The sequence below is a fragment of the Aphis gossypii genome, unplaced genomic scaffold, assembly GCF_020184175.1.
Source record: "Aphis gossypii isolate Hap1 unplaced genomic scaffold, ASM2018417v2 Contig00248, whole genome shotgun sequence".
NCBI lineage: Eukaryota > Metazoa > Arthropoda > Insecta > Hemiptera > Aphididae > Aphis > Aphis gossypii.
Genome location: NW_026083038.1, coordinates 118,911 through 139,457, shown reverse-complemented (window position 1 = coordinate 139,457; position 20,547 = coordinate 118,911). Strand labels below are relative to the sequence as shown.

Genomic DNA, 20,547 nt, shown 5'->3' with positions numbered 1-20,547 from the left:
GGCGTTTAGTGATCGGGGCTGTAATTCTACTGGTGTCAATGTAACTTCTTGGATTGCTGGATTTTTTATACTGTTTGAAGGTAAGTGATACGTTTACGTGGTGGAAGTTCACTGATTGTTGTAATTGCAGTTCTGTATGTGATGGTAGTGGCTCAGTGTTGGGTGTCAAGTTATGGGCACCTTGTGGTCTTATCACTCCGAATGTCGGTGTTACATGACAAGTACAAATCAGAAACTCCAAGACAGTGTACCGACCTTCATTAAATAATCGCATGGCCAAATCCAACCTTCTTTGGTTTTCAATCCAAATTCGACTTTGTGGTTCTCTGATAAAACCACCATCTATCGCTATTTAGTAATCATTCCTTATACCAGTACTATAGGATTTTAAAGCATCTGAAAGTACATGTTATATTTGTCTATACTAAACTAATTTAATAATAGTAGTTATTCAAAAATCAGCATATTTTTAATAAAACATTATTAGATTATTCCATTAATTCATTTTTTGATATAGGTAGATATGTTAGATTAATAAGAAGAGTAGAATTGGTAAAATTAGTTCTGAACATGCTAAATACCATGGGAAATTGAGAAACAGTTTGAGTCAATGGTAGAGGTTAATAATAGGCAAAAAGGAGGAGTTAAAACATGTGAGGAAATGGAGCGCCTGGGCCGTATTGCATGAGGAGTAACTTGAAGACCTTATAGACAGTAAGTAATTTATTAGAAGTGAACTATTATCCAGAAATATCAAAATAAAGTATCTATAGTTATTAATTATTATTGAGTTGAAACATGCATTGCGTACAAATTTCTGTTTTTTATTGTAGATTTTATTTTGATGTTTCCAACGCTTATGAAAACTACCTAGGTACTAGGAATTTTATTTTTCTTTACTAACTAGATTCGCTTTCCTACCAGAAAATATGCTGAATTCGGAAATCAAAGAATCTTTACTGTCTCACAAGGTGATGACAGATACGTACAAAACAATAAAGAAAACATCTTCATAAAATCAATACATTCATCACTCTGCTTAGAATCTAAAATGAAAGGTTTAAGGTATTAAGTTTGTCAAAACTTAAAGGTTTCTTTTTTTAGTGATTAATATAGTTACTTGTGAATAAATAGTTTGTAATGAATAATGATTATTCAGAAAATAAATTACTTAGATATTTATTAAAATTTATTTACATAAACTTATTTTTAATAATTTTAATATCAGTGAAATAAGTATATTACTTAGAAATACCCATGGTTCGGGTTGATGGTTGCTTCCAATGTGCATCTTTAAGTGTTGATGACTTACTTCTAAAACATTATTTGTTCTCCAAACAGTTCCACTCACACTCAACATATTTGTATAAACACCTAATAATGAATTAATTACTTTTAATAACTAAATAAAAATTAATATAATAATTATTATGAAATACATAACATATTTTACTCACTTGTTAACCATGTCGTTCTATAATATTGGAAAAAAGTTTAAAAATTTTCCTGACTCTCGGTTGACAATGTTAGTTTAATATTTTCTTCATAAAAAATTTGTATGGATGTAAACCCTTCATTTATTTTATTACCCGGTATTGATGGCAATGCCATTATCATGTGGACAGTATCATATGCTCCACGATCACTTGTGCATAACTCAATCATTCCTGTAAAATGAATAAAATAGTTATTATATGTATACATTTGAAAAATATTGTTATAAATTATAATATATTATACACAATATAAAATTACCAAGATTCCCAATTTTCCTCCAAATAGCCTGACTGCTGTGGAACCAACAACCTTGGATGTTTATACCTGGAAATATAAATTGAATGCCTGCCATAGCGGCTAGTTCAAAATCTATTATTATGGTTTCAGGTTGCCATTGTGGTTCAATTCTTAGAAGTTTTTCAAATAAAGCTGCGTATGCCTTCGTAGTCTTTCTCGACATAAGAGCAAAAGCAACCAGAAAGCCCTATAGTAAATTTAATGTTATTAAATTAATATTAATTTATAATACAAAAGAAATTTGACAGTTAAAAATTACAAGTATGTATTTAATGATAAATATATACAACTTACTGTATTGAACGTAATTCCCATTATGACATATAACTGTCTATATTCATTATTGAAAGATGGGACTGCAGAAAAAGTTCCATCCATCAAAAATATTTTACTATTTTTTAGTATACTAAAAATAAACTTGTATTAAATTTTGTCTTATGAACTAATATAATTTTGTTTATTTTTTTAGGTATATTTACTCTTTTACTCCTGGCAAAACAAAGAGGAGGGTAACTCCTTCTTCCTCAGTATTACTAACCAAGCCTGCATAAACGGTTCATCATTAATTGTAACCAAATTTGAATATTCACCAATTAATTGTTCATGAAATTCTCTCATTGTAATAGGATTGGTAGGCTGATTTCGTCTCCTATACCTTTGCATTGTTCTTTTATGCGATAAAAATGATCCAACATAAACATTAATAAACTTTGTCATGGCACAAGTCTAAATTGGATTAAAAGTAAAAAATGTTTTTAAAAAATATATTATTTATATTATTTATGATATATTTTATAATTATTGGATATACTTCATTATATATAACGCGGAGTGAAGTTCGTTCATCACGTGAACGCTGATAACATATGTTCTTAAAATCGTTAATTATCAAATCATTGGCTGGATGTGTCTCATGACCGACTGAAATAATAACTTTTGAGAGGTTATTGTTCATTATTTTACCTTTGGCTTTACATCTAAAAATTCAACATGGAAACAAAATTGTAATATAGTCATATACCAATAAATAACTAAATAGAATATCAGAAGAATTTTGTGTTTGTTTTACAATTATCTTATAATTTTTTCTTTACCTTATTAAAATCACTTAATAGTATATAAGTTTTAGAATTATTTTTAGTTAACATAAAAAAAAATACTGCATCCCAAGTATAATTAATAATATTTTTTTTTTTTTTATCAGTTGTATACTTCTATGGGTCTGCCTGGGAAATTAAAATAAGGTCGTTAAAATGTGCATGGAATGATTTACAATTATTAGTGTCCTGCATAACTATCACTGAAATTGGACCATTAATTTTGGAAAATTGGAAATATAATTTTCAGAATACCATAAACCCAAAATTATGACTAGTAACCAACTTAATATCTCAACTTTTATTTTGGAAGAGAAATTATTTGATTGAAATAAAATTCAAAGCTTTTTTTATTTTAAAAGAAATAAATATTTAGTTTTGGTTGGAAACAATACTCGCCCATATCTTTAAATTACAAGTTCAATTGGTTTCCTTTATTTTATTACCTTATAAATAAGGCATGTTGGAAAAAAGTTAGGCTCATATTAAATATTTAAATATACCTACTTTATATGTTACAAGTATGTTTCAAATACTTAAACAAAGTATACTAGTATTTACCTATGTAACTGCACATTAAGTAAAACTTATAAAAAAATCATTGTTATTTGGGGTTACATCCTCAACCCCACCTCCTTCACAGTACTCTCTTCCGTTAACGTACCAAACAGATGTTATTTAAGCAAATATATACGTCTCTATGAATCATATATTAAACAAATTCTAATGAAACCTACTGAATATTACATAATTCAGTTGCATAAAAATTGCACTGTTAAACGAATTAAATATAATATCTAAAAAATTGATTACTAAATAAGAGCATTGACCTTAGCTTAGCTAAGTTGGTATTAGTATTAGATCTTATTAGTTATTACTATAATTTACTTTGTGTTATTGAATTATGCTGAAATGAATCTCTATAAATTAACTTTTACCCAGATTTCCTCGATGCACAGCGAACAAGTGAAGTGCATTTTACATTCTCGTTTCTTCCAGTATGTATAACCATCATCGTCCTTATATGCAACACCAACTTGTCTTGATCCTTGAACTTTCTTATTATTTTTTCCATTGTAGGTAAAATGAATGAATTAAATTTAACAAATGCAGAGAAAAATTAAGTTTATATATTATAGGCTATAGCTAATATACTAATTAAAATAGTTAAGAGTGCAGCACAAAATTAAGTAGATATTATATGGAAACTAAAGTATAAAGGAAATATTTTAGTTACAAATTTTGATAAACTTCTAGGAACTTTTAAGTGGGTAAAAATTAAAATACTAGTTTTCATTATGATGTAACAGTAAAATTTCTTTGTATTACTTATGGTGGTACCATCCTTGACAAAAATAATTACACAAGCTATACAATCATTGTGTAAAAACGGAAAACTTTATACCCTATTAATAGGGTAAATGAAAAATCATTATTATTGTATAGGTAGATATTTTATTATTTAAAAAACTGAAAGTACATATTAAAGAAAACGTTTAATAATAATAATATTATTTATTATAATACTTTAAGTCTTTATGTAAAACATATAGAAAATTATTAAAAATATAATCAAATAATTGATGACAAATATTATACATAGGTTTTAATAATTTTCGATATGTATAACAGAAAGTATGTAGGTATTAAACATTTTGTTTTGGTTGAAGAGCAAATCAACCTTTTTTAAATTTGGTCGAAAAGGGTCTTTCCAGTGGAAATACGGAATATATTTGTTTCTATTATATTACATAGGCCATAGGCGGAAATCGAGAGGGGGCTTGATGTGGCTATGCCCCCCTGAAGTTTAAAGTATAGGTCTTAGCACCGTAGCCCTAAACATTTGAAATAGACTAAAATTACAATATTGTTATAATTGTAAAATGTATTTTTAATAACTAAATTATTATTATTTTCATTTTTCATACACGAAATGGTTAATTTTATTAACACTTAATAAATTTCATACTACACAAAATTTTAAGATCTAGTATTAATAATAAGTTATAACAGTATAAGTAGTATAACACATTATAACTGATGATAGGTACCTTTTTATTTTCTGTTTTATTAGATTCAATTATTGTTATAATTTAAAATCCAAAATTAGGTAGGTACTGTTATTAAAAACTACTTGATATTAATTACATCTGGAAAAGATGATATCTGTTGGGTACACATTCAATATGTAGTTTGCGCGCGGTGTTTTTCGTTGTGTCTCGTGTCGCGACGTTTGCTGCTCTGGGGCGCACCGCAAGATCGACCTTTGTACCTCTGGAGTGGGGACGGTCTCGCCGTAGCCGAGCGTCCAGTCGACGTACCGGTCGTCGCCGTCATTCCGCCATTGTTTATTGTGCTTTTGGCTGTTACATTGCTCGTCTCCGACCCGTGGTCATTTACGCCGTCCACGTGTTTAATACGACTGTCTGGTGTTTGACGCGTCAATAGTTTTGTTATATTTTGTATCGTCCGGCAGATCCTTGCCGTGCGATTTTGAGCCACGCGCCCACGTGTTCCGCCCGCCCGTTTTCACGCAGTGCGAACCGTCGCGTGTGTTTTGGTTGTCGTTTGACCCGCTTTCTGCGCTGTGACAACGTACGTCCACGCGTGCCGTTTTTTCCTTTTTCGTCATATTCGACCATAGCGCGAGTGTCGCAACCTCACCTGCAGGTTTCTCACCGCCGTTTTCAAACCTATCACCACACCACCATCGTGTTATCATCGAACATCCGGTATCAGGTCGTACACACGATAATAGTATCATTTGTTAATATTTTAATTATTATTATTCCTGTCAACATCTCCGACGTATAGTCATATTTTATTCGATTGTTTTTGCGCCGACCGACTAGTGGTCGCGCGCCTATTATTACTAACCCTAGTATAACATTATTTTCTGCAGAACACTGTAAATATATTTTTGCACACATTTTATTCGTAATAATATTAGTGTTTCTTACTGGTCACCTTAACACTCATCAGTTACATATCTTATATATTTATACAATTAGTCGTATGTGAATTCCTCTTTTTTCTATTCATACAGTCCACTCCTCCCCCTTTTTTATAGGGTTATAGTCTATAGCAACGTGAAAATTCGCACAGGACGCGCTACGTGTCGGTCGCCGAAAACGTACCCACAAGTGCACACGCGTCATCTCGGCTTCATGTGCAGCCGTCGATCGCACAATATCTCTTTAGAAAATTTTAAAACGCATATTGCCGTGAAGGTCTACCCAAATTTTTTAAACTTCCATAGGTAGCCTTAACTTTACCAATAAGTTCGGTCACTTGGGAGCTCTTTTTTTTCTGCAATGCGTCGAAAAAAAATTTGGATACGAATATATGATGTATAATGGTTGAAAACTTGAAAATAGATTCAATGAACTTTCTATTATAAATAATTAAAAAAGATTTGTCAAAAATGGTAAATAATAATGACATAGTTGATGCTTTTTCTAATAACATCAATATATTGTACTGAAATAAATATATTAGGTACACTTATAATTAGTCAAAGAGGTATAAACATATAAGTCTTATATGTTTATACCTACTTGACTTTTTTGTTTAAACACGTGTTAAATTGGTTAAAGTTCAATTAATTCAAAAATTTAATCATTTCTGTTTAGTATGTCAAACTTTGTAAATTGTCTTATTGAAGTAAATATTTGCCAGCGAGCAATACAGTAGTACCTACATATAGGTGTAATGAACTCATATTGCTTAGCGCCCCTCCCGTAATTTTACCAAATCTCCGATTATGACGTGGGAGATAGACAGAGAAAACAAATTTAGCTTTGATGACTCTTTAATAATTGATATTTGCTGCTGTGCCGATGCTTGTTTTAATTACTAATAAGTAATAACAGTAGATGAATGTAGTAGGTATAGGTACTCTATATTTTCATCAAATATTGATATATTATGATAATATTTCAAACGTCAAACGTCATTAATTCATAGTAAAATTTTAAAATATTTTAACTTTGAACTACCTATTTATAGCTATGAAAAATAATCGATATTTTTTAAAGTTTCTTCATTATTATATTATGATTAATATTTTTAGCGTGGCCAAAAAACAACTTTTTTCAAAATCGTGAAACTTTGCAAATCATTTTGTTGTTATAAATGTATAAAATATTTAACTTTTATAGTTATACAAGAATTTAAAACAAGGTTTCTTATAAGAAGTTTTACTGTAACCAAAAAATTCAAGTTCAAATTTGAGAAAAGTTATATTTTTGTAATTTAAAAATATTGTTCGAGGAACTTGAAACTTTCAAAATACCTACCTATATTGTTATATTTTGTGCGGACAAAAAATTTTCAAATGCAATTTTATCGGTAAAACTAAATTCAACCTACTGTACCTATTATTAATGTAACAATATCTAATAGCAATAATAGCATAAAATATACTTAGTACTTATAAAAATATACTAATATAAGTTGGTAAAACTGGTTTCGCTTAGAATTGTTTTTGATTTTTTTTTATAATCATTTAAAGTTCAATTGTTGACGTAATTTATGAAAATCAAGGAAATTTTAATTATTTTATAGTGAATTTGTACTTAAAATTTATAAATGACAATTGAATGGTGGGCTTCTCCACTCTACGTGCTATATCGCAATTCGTATATTGTTCGGGAACAACTATAAAAAAAAATTAGCGGGCAAGTGGGTACCGCTCTGCTGTAGGTACATTAGGTGCCGTGTGGATCATTATTATAGATTATAATGATAAATAATAATATTAATCACTATAAGAAGAACTTATGAGGAACTTTGTATTAATATTTCAAGTATTTCTATTGGGCCAAAACAATTTTATCGACAATTCAAAAAAAATTTTTCAGAAAAATTGATAATTTCAGTTGTCTATAAATAGCTCAAAAAAACTCAAAATATTTTGAAAATTAAATCATGTAAAGAAAATGCCAATCTAAATATTTGGTACAGTTTTCAAGTATCTATGACTTATACTTTTTGTATAATAATTAATAACAAATATTTAAAATCATTTGAGGATAAATCGTTATGGTTACGCTATTTCGTAAAAATTTAAAATTCAAACGCACTTAAAATTTTTCCTATAATGATGCTTCGAGTTTTCTCTATAGATACTTGAAGGAAAACTTATGGAAAACTTAGTGTTGTATTTTTAATCCTTAGTTCGAAAACAGAAAAAATTTTATGATTTTTCAACTTCAAAATTACTTGCAAATTTTCGCGTTTTCGGCAGATTTCGTAAAAATTTTAACTATAAACGCTACAATCAGAACAACTCATAATGAACCTTGTATTAAATTTTTAAGTGTTTTTGGTCATCCAAATTGTTTTTTATCGGCACTTCTTCAAAAAATTTTAATAAAAATTGAAAATTTCTATGGTCTATTATATATAACTCAAAAAATGTTGAAAATTTAACTGTATATAGATAACACTAATATAAACATTAGGTGAAAATTTCAAGTATTTACAATGATTAGTTTTTGAATTACAATCATATAAAAAATCGATTTGGTCAAACTGGTTTTGCGTAAAATTCATATTTTTTTCCGTCATTTTTTTTTTTTGTTTTTCTCGATTTTTTTGAAAACTGTTGGAAATGTTAACTTTTGACCTCTATAATGCACCAAGGATATTCACTTTAACATCGGAAACCACCCCAAAAGTTTGAAATTGAAGCATTATTTCGACTAGTTATGCTGTACACAGACACAAAAAAAAAACACACATCATTGTAAAATCAATACATTCATTACTCCGTTCAGAATCTAAAACGAAAAAAGTATAGTATTAAAATTATAGTGGGATAAATATTTCCAAAATATTAAATTAAACCAGCTAAAGAAAATGTAATTTGCTTTGGCTGTTCTCTTGCAAGTATTATGGAGAAAATAAATATTTTTTTAGAATGAAAGTCTGAGTAAGCGTTGCTAGTGCCATGTACTGTTGAAATTCGAATTGTGAATGCATATTAAGTTACCTAGAAAATTTTCCTTAAAATTTAGTAGTTACGATGCCTCTTAAAACTTTCGAAATTCGTTTATTCGATTTTTTTTCCCCATATTATAATAAATAACACAAATGGCTTTTTTCGAATTTTCAAAAAATAAAAAAAAAAAATTTCAAATGTTTTTTAATTTTCGCGGTGCCGTTTTTATGATCAAATTCAGCCGCGGTTTCCTGCTGTGAATACCACAAAAGACGGAACAAAAAATAAATTTCTATACATTTTAAATTATTTATTATGAGCCGTAAAGACCACAGTTTGGGGACCGCTGTCCTATGATGTATAGGTGTACTGTGGGTCTGTGTAGGTACTTAAATAGTGTCTACTATAATTTGTAATTTATTTAATACCTACACTTATTAAATAGGACTTGGTAGCTTAGTTGTATAATACCTATTACTTACCAGCATGATTTCTACCACTATGAGATTAAATAAATAATATTATGAATTATGATTTATAATAATTATAGGTGTTGGTACATACGGTTGAAATATGAATGATACATATTATGTACGTGGTAAAATAATTTGATCATCCAATATTAATTAATTTATATTTTTTATTTTATATCTAGGGATCTATTGGACACGTGGAATCTATTTGACACCGGGGGATATAATGACATGTGATCTATTTGACACGGGGATCCAATGGACATCGGGGATCTAATTGACAATAGAGGATCTACAATGTAGGGGATCTAGGCGTCCGTTTACCATATATACTGTTAGTAGATATACCTTTTGAAAATAAAATGAGACTAATGAGAGGAAAAATTATTCTAGGATATTTATTTCTTGATAAAATTTTAAGAGGTTGAGTTTTAATTAAGTATAGGTTAATTTTATAGCCAGAGTTTTCGTAATTAAAGAAAATTATAAAAATTATTGTGTTAAATAGGTTGGTAGTGGCTCATATTTATTCTACATTATTAACATCAAAATCTAAATTTCTATAAATAATTTTGTTTTACTTATATTATTATTATTATTATTAGTGTTGATTGAATTTGAATATTTCAATAATTATTTTTGTTAAAGGGCTCAGCCCTTCGATTATTAAAATAAATAAATAATACTGCGTTATGCCTACATTTAATTGTTATTTTATTTATTTAGTTTTTACATTTGTCCAGAAACCTTTGGTAGTCATAGTATTAAGTTCTATTAATTAAAAAGCAACTGATGTTATATGTCGCAATATATTTATACATAAATATTAATTCAACAATTTCAATAGTTTTTAACATATCACTTTAATTATTGCGCCCTCTTAATATATTTCATTTTTTATTATGAGTTGAAAGATTTTATTTTAAGATTATCCTCAAAGCCATGTATTCATTAACCCGCCTCATGTAGGTATCTTACTGTGGTGAATTATATTATATTATATTAGATCTAATTTCAACGATAAAATCAATGATAAAAATGATTCTGAGTGGAGACGATAATTTTTCAGTTGAGTTATATTCAGAGGCACCCACAGAGAGGGGCCAGTGGGTGCCATTGCACCCACTGATATTTTTTAATAAACAAAAAAATCATTATGCACATGAGGTTCATAATTTTATTTTATACAATTTTGGCGTTCATAAAAGTCCGTATTATTGAATTACCTATACTGCACAAATAATATTTTTGATCATATTAATTCTACCAAAGTAGGAAGATGTAGGAAGTAGGAGATCCATTTACTGAGTTGTTATCGATTATTCCAGCTGACAATGAATGTGTACAATTTGCTGATTATGTCTTGGACACCTATATAGACGAAAACTCAGTTTTCCCTCATTCGTGGGCGTTATCACCAATATTTGACCATCCCAGAACCACAAATGGACCAGAATCATTTCATTCTCACTTTAACAAACAATTTTACACACCACACCCTCATGTACATCAAGTCATTGTAGTATTATTAGAAATCCAAACTGAAAATATGATTAAAATCAATTCCATTTCAAAAAATATCCCTAACGCTCAACGAAAAGAAACTACCTATATAAAAAAAAAGAGTTTGTGCAAGAAACGTGGAATACATATTAAAAAGGGGACATTTGCCAATTAGAATACATAAAATGTTTAGGTTTAAAATATCAGGCTAATAAATTACTTTAAACTGTACTTTAATTATATTATATGTAATTTTATTTATAATTGTTGACTTATTATTAATTATTTATGTGTTATATGATTTTTGACTGCAGATTTCTTATATTTTATACAATTTTTAACTTATTATTAATTATTTATATTTTACATGATTTTTGACTGCAGATTACTTATATTTTAAACGATTTTTGAGTTATCGACTTGAAATTTCAAGGATAGATTTTTATAATAATTTCATCGGGCACTAAGAAAGGATTTTTCAAAATCCACATTTTAAAGTGTTGCTCAAACGAGGATTTTGAGATTTACGATGGAAATTTTGTTTATAAATAGTTGCTATAACAACTTGATTTATGTGTTAACACATTTATCACTTTATTATTGCAGCTAATTATTATATATAAAAACATGATAACATGAAGTTGTAAAATACCCTACGCATTTACGCATACACGAGGACAAGGTATTTTACTTATTATTTTCGAATATTAATTATTAATGTGTCTTCGTATACGCACCCCAGTTTATGAACGGTTATTTCTAATTCTTATCTAAAATTGTTTAAATTCTTACAAATTAATAAAAACTAATTAAAATGGTTGTCAAATATGAGCTGGTGGCAGCCGGACAATAATTTTTGATATTTATTGAGGTATACCTCAATGATGAACTGTATGAAAAATTTAGATCAGAAAGGAACCAAGATTGCAAGTTAAAGCTCTGCACAAAAATGTAATAGACGCTATAGTTATCACTGGGAGCGCTAGAGGAGATAAAGTTTTAATCCCGAGAATAACGTTGATTCCAACTGATTATCCCTTTGAATTAAAAAGAATACAATTCCCACTCAACGTTTGCTTTGTTATGACTATTAATAAGTCTCAAGGACAATCATTGAGCATGACAAGGATTGACTTGAAAGAAGAATGTTTTTCACATGGATAGTTCTATATCACATGTTTTAGAGTTAGCTCTGCCAGTAGTTTGGTTATTTTAGCCCTAAAAGTCAGTACTAAAAATACTGTTAATAAAGAGTTATTGAGATGAATAAAATATTTCAATACAAATATTTTTTTGTTTTTGGTTTTTATAACACCATAATGTAAAGTAATTTTTTGTCAACAAATTACAATATTACAATACATGGGCAACCAAGGATAAACATAACATCTAAAAGCAGACTGTAATAAATATAAACTGATAAAATAAAAGTTATAGTAGGTAACACAAAAAAATGTACACGGTCAAAGCCGGGTTATTCAAGATTTTCGAGAATCAAAACCTAGGTTAGGATTATGTATTAATTGATTATACTAAACTACCGTATTATGTAAAACTTAGTATAACTTTGATACTTTATTAGAGTTAAATCATACATTTACGTACAAACAGCACTAGGTCCGCGATCTACCGCAGGTAGATTGCCTACCTCATAATATACTGCTGCGAATCAGAATTTTTATTCCGGGCAACAGAAAACTTAAGATAAATCTAGAACATCATCCATCGAATATTAAAATTCGTATTGAACAAAGTCTGAGTCATATAGAATTGGCATTTTTAACGGGCAACGAAGTGCAAAACGAAGTACGCAATACGAAGTCTGTCGGGTCAGCTATTATTAATAGGCCGCCTATTATTATTATTAATATAATATAAAAAAAATCTTGGTTTTCACCTGAGGTGACTTTTGCGCGGGCAACGCCGGGTGGGACAGCTAGTTATTTATATTTTATATGATTTTTGACTTATTATTTATATTTTATATGATTTTTAATTAATTATTTATGTTTTATATGATTTTGTTTAATTAATTGTTGAGTGTATATTATAAGCATTTTCATACCACTCAAACCGCGGTATTTTTAATTGAATAATTCTCGCCCAAACAGTATGTATCTATTCGCTCAAATGATATATATCTATTCGCCCAAACGGTAGTTTTAGTTGACTAAACCCTCGCCCAAACGGTATATAGTTATTCGCCCCAAACAGACTATATTTTGGGTCGATTCGCCCAAACGGTCTACGCCCTTCAGAATATCTAAAATAAAGAAAAACGGGTAATTTTTTTTTTTAACTCAGTTTTCGATAATAATGGATTTTTATATTATTTATTGTAATTTAAAAACGAAAAACGGTGGATAATCATACTCGAAAGTACTATGTGTAATAACTTTCAAAATATTTAATATTTTTGACCTTCATGGTTTTTTATTTTTATATATTTATATATATATAAACGATGATATTATGATAACAATTTTTTGCTGTGTCAAAAAGATCGGAAATGCAATAAAAAATTTATTATAAGTTATTCTTACAGTAGCTAAAAAGATACAAGGTTCTTAATAAATTGTACTTTGTACTTCGATAAAAATAGCAAGATTCATTTAGCACGAATTATTGAAAAAATAATTATTAAGAAAACTCCTCATTTGCACGTGTCTATCAGACTCTATCTTACAAGCAGTTTTGTAATAAATACATTTACCCACCTATTTTTTAATTAATATTTCAAATATGACTATAATAGTAGAATATTTATAAATAGATAAATTTTTCATTCCACTCATTCAAATTATAAATTATGTATTAATGTACTAACTTGCATTATTTTGTTAATTCTAGGTAGTTTCTAAAAGAGGTAGAAAACAAATTATTGACCATAGCACAATATATACTGTTCTTGAAAGAAATAAATTTGACATTTTTGATAACTATTGTTTGAGACCACCCTCTCATAAAATATGGAGTGATATGTGTGAAGAACTTGGTAATATTATTTCCTTATTGTGTTTAACTTATTAATGAAAATGTTGAAAGGATTCACATTTCATAATAATCAATTTTTTTATTTTTAATACTTAAGATACTCGTATTTAAAAAAAATATTTTAATTGGTTGTATTTTATATTTTCAATTTTAATTGAAATATTTCCTAATAATTACAAATTTGATTAACGTTACATTTTTATTTTATAAATTATTTTATTTTGATTTGGTTTACAATTTTATCCATAAATTTGATTATGGATATTTGCATCATATTTTGCATTTTTTTAGTGTACGTAATTTTGGTCTCTAATTATGACACTCAAACTTTACGATTTAACTTAAGATTATTAATATAATTTTTAAATTTCAAAGGTATCGATACAACCGATAATGATGATGATGAAGAAGATGATGATTATAATGAAGGTTTTATTAATACAGATAATTCCAATGATGATGATGGTAATGATAGTATAGATGGAAATATTGAAAATACATCAAGCAGTATTAATAGGTTCATACAAGGTATCGAATCATTTTGTCGTGAAAATTCTAAAATAAAAGGCGATAGATTATCCGTGTACTACCTGCCAGGTTTATCCAATGATATTATTAGATTATCTAAATATTTTCCGCTGTGGACAAATGTAATGCAAACCTCATTCAACTCTCCTTCCAAGATTGCCACATCAGCTTCAGTTGAAAGTGATTTTTCTGAACTAAAAAATAAAATTCTACGTTTCGATACAAAACCAATGACTGTTGATTGGTTTCTTGCTAAACACTTACAAAGCATTAATAGCAATAGCCAACTATTTAGAAGTTCAATGTTAAAACAAAATAATAGAAGTTCAAGTCAAAATCTGGGTTTAGAACAAAATGCAATGAACATTGAAAATGAAAATAAAAACGAATCAATTAATATAAACGACTGCAATGCGAATGAAGGGAATGAAGGTGAACATCTAGAAGTTAGTAGTTGTGAATCAAATGCGTCTCTTGAAATGTCCGAGATCACCGAAAATTGGCATGGTCTTGGTAAAAATCAAGATATTTAACCTTTAACAAAAAAAAAAAAGAAAACGGATAACTAAATACATGGAATGCACTCCTGAAATAGAAAAATTGTTAAATAAAAAAAATACTCGTTTGCACTTGAACACACTTCTCTTAAATGGAAATACAACATCTTGTTTGCGTGTATCAAGAAAAAGGTATATGGTGCATAATACATGTGCTTTTGATTCATATCAACAATTTATTGATTCCGTAAACAACGATATTTTAATGTTTTGTAAAATTCTAGCAATGAAAGGAACATTCAAAAGTACATATATTGAACGTTTATATTTATTGAAAAATATTTTTCCAGAGATAGATGGAATAACTGATGTTAAGTTAATAGATGCTAGATGTAATGTTCTTCATCTAATCACAAAACTGATGAACAACGCACCATCAACTAAAGAAAATAAGCTGTGTTCTAATGACAAATGTAAAAATACTAACATCACAAAATATAGTGCAACAATTATTTTAAGACATATTGACGAATTTGGAAATTTGGAAAAATCATTGGATGATTACACTGCTCCAATTACTAGTGACTGTACATCGAATTTATGCAATGGAAAAGTAACAACAGAAAGAACTCTCAATGATCATTTGTTTATTGAAACTGACATATTTACTAATAATGAACAATTTCCACTAACGGGTTTTCAACAACAATGTACACTAAAAGACTCAAGGTAAATATATTAACATTATTTGTATATTGTAATTAATCTGTAAAATGTTTAAAATTGAAAATAAAATAATTAATTTTTTTTTAGTTATATATTCTATGGAGTTGTAGCATATGGATTTAATCATTATGTTTCTTACATAAAAAGAGAAAAAACTTGGGAAACTCATAATGATTTGCCTAAAAAAGTGCAAAAATTTGTTGAAGGTAAAGGTTTGTAAGGTCGCCTTCTGGGTGAAACCAGGTGTCCTTGTTGTACGGGCCGGGAGCATATAAAGATAATACGCGCGCCCGGTCACCAAAATACTTCATGCGCTGCGCACTGCACACCGACCGACCTGTGTATGTGTGTATAATGTATATAGCACTCAACAGGAGTTGGACAGGGTCGCCGAGCAAAACCTGTGAGCGCTAGTATGTGGGTGTTATAAGTGTGTATATATGTTTGTGTGTAGCTTAAATACTAAGGAAAAAGGGTAACTAATAATATAAATAAAATGGTAAAACAAAATGTGGTAACTAACGTTGCTGTATTAGGCTAATAATTGATAATAAATACGGTAATAAAAAATATGCAATAAACTACGGCCCTTTTGGCCCAATAATAAAAAAGACGTAAAATATAATAATACAATATTTGCCGGTTCGGCTTAACCAATAAAAGATATAATAATATAGAAAATAAGATACGGCCCTTTGGCCCAACAAGTAAAAATGTATAATATAGTATAATTGTTCACGATTCACAAAGTCACACACGGCCTAATCTTATCTACATCATTAACGATGATAATCGGCAATATTGCCGATTATGTACGTGTGGCTATATTACGTCCGGCGTACCATCTGCCGTGCCGCCCGCCGTGCTTTTGTCGTGTGTTTAGTTCTTACTCCGCCGTGTGTCCGGCAAGTTAGCGGCCTTTTCCTTGCGATCGACTTTTGTGTCTTCTTGTGTCGTGAGACACGCCGGCTTGGTGTTCCTCGTACCGTTTGTTGTGTCCGCGTCACCTGAGCCAAGTTCAGTGTACGAACGTGTATCATCAACTTTTGCGGACGTTTCATTGGTCGTTGCTGTGTGCGTTCGCCTGGCACTTAACCGCGTGGTCAGTAATTATATATTATACAGTATACACCTCGCATCGGACCGCACCAGGCACCAGCTGTCAGTGCGGTTATCGTTTGTCGACGCGTTGTTGTCTCGCTTGTGATAACGTCGATTTGCCCCCTTGCGGCCTTGCCACAGTCAAGACATCGTACGATTAATCGCCAGATCCCGCAAGCAATCAATTCTGTGATAACAGATTGTATTATCATCAGCGCTATCACGGTCGTATTATTATTATTATTATTATTGTTATTATTGTCGCTAGTTTTGAGTACGGACTCAACTATTAATATTTGTTTTACTTATTGTATATGTAGAGACGTCCACCATTTTATTATTCTGTAAATTTATTATACTCTAATTACTATATTACTCATAGGTATACAATTGTCTTGATTTGTTATTCCGAGCAATCGGTTATAGGTACTTATTAGATATATTATTTTTTTTTTATACTATTCACACCTTATAGTGCAAGCCATCGGGGCTAATTAATTATTAAGAGCCCTCTTGGCGAACAATAATAAAATGCTTAACCAAAATGCCGGTTCGGCACAACCAGCTATGATAAAAACTAATATGACCAATATGCAATAATAAATTAATAATATGTAAAAATATAAATAATAATAATAAATAAATAAAAACTCACAATTAGTGGAGCATTGCTGGCCAGCCGCTACCTATACAGCTATATAATAAAATTGACACATACAACACGAAAATAATAATTGAAATGATACACAAAATTAAATAAATGACAGGTAAGATTATTGTCTTAATAAGAACCACAAATTACGGCGGTTGATGCACGTACACAATATGAATATTAAAGGTGGCGATTAGCGCCTATGAAATATAATAATACAGAAATGTGGCGATTCGCGCCCACACAAATATAATATAATAGACCGTGGCGATTCGCGCCTGCGATATAATGATGAACAAATGGAAGCGATTTGCGCACACGAAACCGTACGTGTTGTATAACAAAAATAGTGGCGATTCGCGCCCACAAATTGCAACTTTGCAAATAAAATAAACCCGTCGATTAGCGCACGTGACAAAAAAATGCGTTATTGCAAGAAACGCTGGAGAAGGACTAACTAATATTACGGCAGCCGTGTTAAAATCCGCGCGCACCAGCGAGCCGGTACGGCGGCAGATAACACGTTAAAATGTAATATAAATAATGAAATGAATAATATTTAATTTGTTATATTATATTTAAATTAAATTATTCACTTTTCACACTTTTATTCTAAATGCCAATCATTTTCGGAGAGAAATATAAGGAATATAAGTTTATTGAGGTGATCACCAGACAATCGGTTACGACTTTCAGTTATTACCTGCCCAGCCTTAGAGAAGAGACGCTCAGAAGGTACCGAAGTAGCTACCATCGATAAATATGGATCTACTACTTTTTTAAGACGTGGACTTAACGACAGTTGGTTGATTTAAATAATGTTTTAAATCAGTAGGCATTTCGTTGTCACTCAAACCTGATTCATTTATTGTTTTTTTTTTGAAACCACCTCTTTATGAACTGACCATAAACTGTTAGGGTCATCTTCATCAGAAGTATCTATAGAATTAGAACCGGTTTCACTACTTTCAGAGCTAATGTCTACAATTTTTTTCTTAATGATAAAGATGGCTTTAGAAGAAGCGATTGGATCAGTAGAATGGAGTTTTTTAAAACGGGAATCGAGAATAGTAGCTATAGAAAGATATTCTAACTGTTCCATTTTACCAAACCGACTTTTTAAATTTTCGAGTAAATTTTTCTTTAAAGGTAAAGCAAAATCACTAGTAATTTTCAACAACCAACAACCTTGTCTAGTAATAATTATATTTTAACAATGCAAGATGACTTATCTAAATACACGCTAGGAGTACCAATACCTAATCATCAGGCAAACACGGTCGCGGAAGCTTTTGTTATACATTTCGTGTTTGTACATGGAATACCGGGAACGATATTGACAGATCAGGGAACGGATTTCCTTAGCAAAACATTTACGGAAGTTTGCAAATTGTTAAAAATAAATAGTTAATACTAGTCCTTTTAGACCACAAACAAATGGAGGTCTCGAAAGATCACTTAGAACTTTGGCCGAGTACTTAAGACATTATGTGGATAAGAATTTAAATAATTTGGATCATTTGTTACCATATGCATTTTTTGTATATAATTCAACGGTTCATACATCAAGTAATTTTCAATCATACGCGTTAGTGTATGGGCGTACGTTAGGAATACCGATTAAATTAAAATCCGAACCAGAGCCGCAATATAATTATGATGATTATTTATATGATTTGAAACAGAGTATGCAAGTGTCACATAAATTAGCGAGAGAGAAGTTAATTGAACACAAAGTAAAAAGTAAGAACCGGTATGACAAAAATGAGAATCCTGTAAATATATACGTGAAAGATTTAGTACTTTTAAAAGATAACGCACATAAAAACAAACTTAATTCACTATGGTTAGGACCATATGAAGTAATTGAAGTAATAGGAGATGAAAATATAGTTATACAACGTGGCCGACGAGGCATTTCCATACATAAAAATAATGTAAAACGATATTATAACGATAAAGCAAATGAATAATTAAATAAAAGATGATGGTATAAATGAATAGATTAAGAAAGGTCTATTAAAAAAAAAAATTAAAGTTAAATAAATAGCAATGAATAAACTAGGTATAAATGATGGATGATTTACAGTGGGAAAAAATAAGGTCAATATTACGATACATATTTCGTAAGACTAAAATCCAAACTATAATTTATATTATAGTTATAACCTAACCTAACCTGACCAGCAACGGCAGATGTACTAAAGCTATCAACAACTGAGCACTTTCACGACACTCAGCCACTTATTTTGTTTTTTACATGTATTTAATTTATATGCAATAAAGACATATTTCGTCATTGAGTTTAACTTTCGTTCAAAATAACCATCTGGATTTAAATCTGATACTGGCACGCAACAGTACTATTGTTTCCACTTTATTACAGGTGTTCTATATTTGATCAACCTCCTTGGTATATATTATCTGATTGAAAATTACTGATATGATTATTCGTGTTATAATTTCTTGTATTATTTATACGTTGAAAATTATTATTATTTAGTCATGAAAAATTATAATTATCTCTATTATTAGAAAAATCATTCCTGTACCTATATTTATCTCGTTCTGAATTATATTCTACTTCTTCTGCTTTTGCCAATTGCTTAGCTACCTCTAATGTCTTAGGATTTCGTGCCTTTACAATTATTCTTATAGGACTTATTAATCCTTTTATAAAAATATTCAGTGTTTGTTCTTTTAAAGTTTTGTGAATTACTTTTGCTTCTGATTCCTCTTTATTAAGTGTACACGTAGTACATAATTTATATTTTATAATACAATTTTTCTACTCTATGACAATAATCATTGACGTCCTCACCATGACACATCTTAATGGAATTTAATTGTATCTGCAAACTTGAAGCGGTTGTCGTATCTTCAAAAGCATCCATCAAATAACTCTTAATGTATACCCATTTCGTAACATTTTTATATTTTATCATTTCTAATGCTCTACCGGATAACCTAGTTGTTATATATTTAACTAAAGTCGGTGCGCATTTTTCTTCAACCAAATTTACTGCCATATCACATGCATTTATGAACGGATAGATATCGTCTTCTCCCGTACACATAGGTATAAGCTTAAATACTTCCTCTAATTTTATGGTAACCATTTTCTTTACACGCGGTTTTCTCCCAAACGTTAACTCAGTATGTTCAAAATCGTCCGTAACCTTGCTACGTGTAACCTTTTTATTGTCTAAACTTAAACTTCTCTCTAAGCTGTGTTTTA

The 20,547-nt window shown here is 29.6% G+C and overlaps 1 pseudogene; it reads right to left on the bottom strand.

Annotated features, from left to right (window-relative positions):
* Positions 1-1,494: 1,494 nt before the first annotated feature.
* LOC126553439 (uncharacterized) lies at positions 1,495-2,514 on the bottom strand (annotated as a pseudogene).
* Between the last annotated feature and the right edge of the window lie 18,033 nt (positions 2,515-20,547).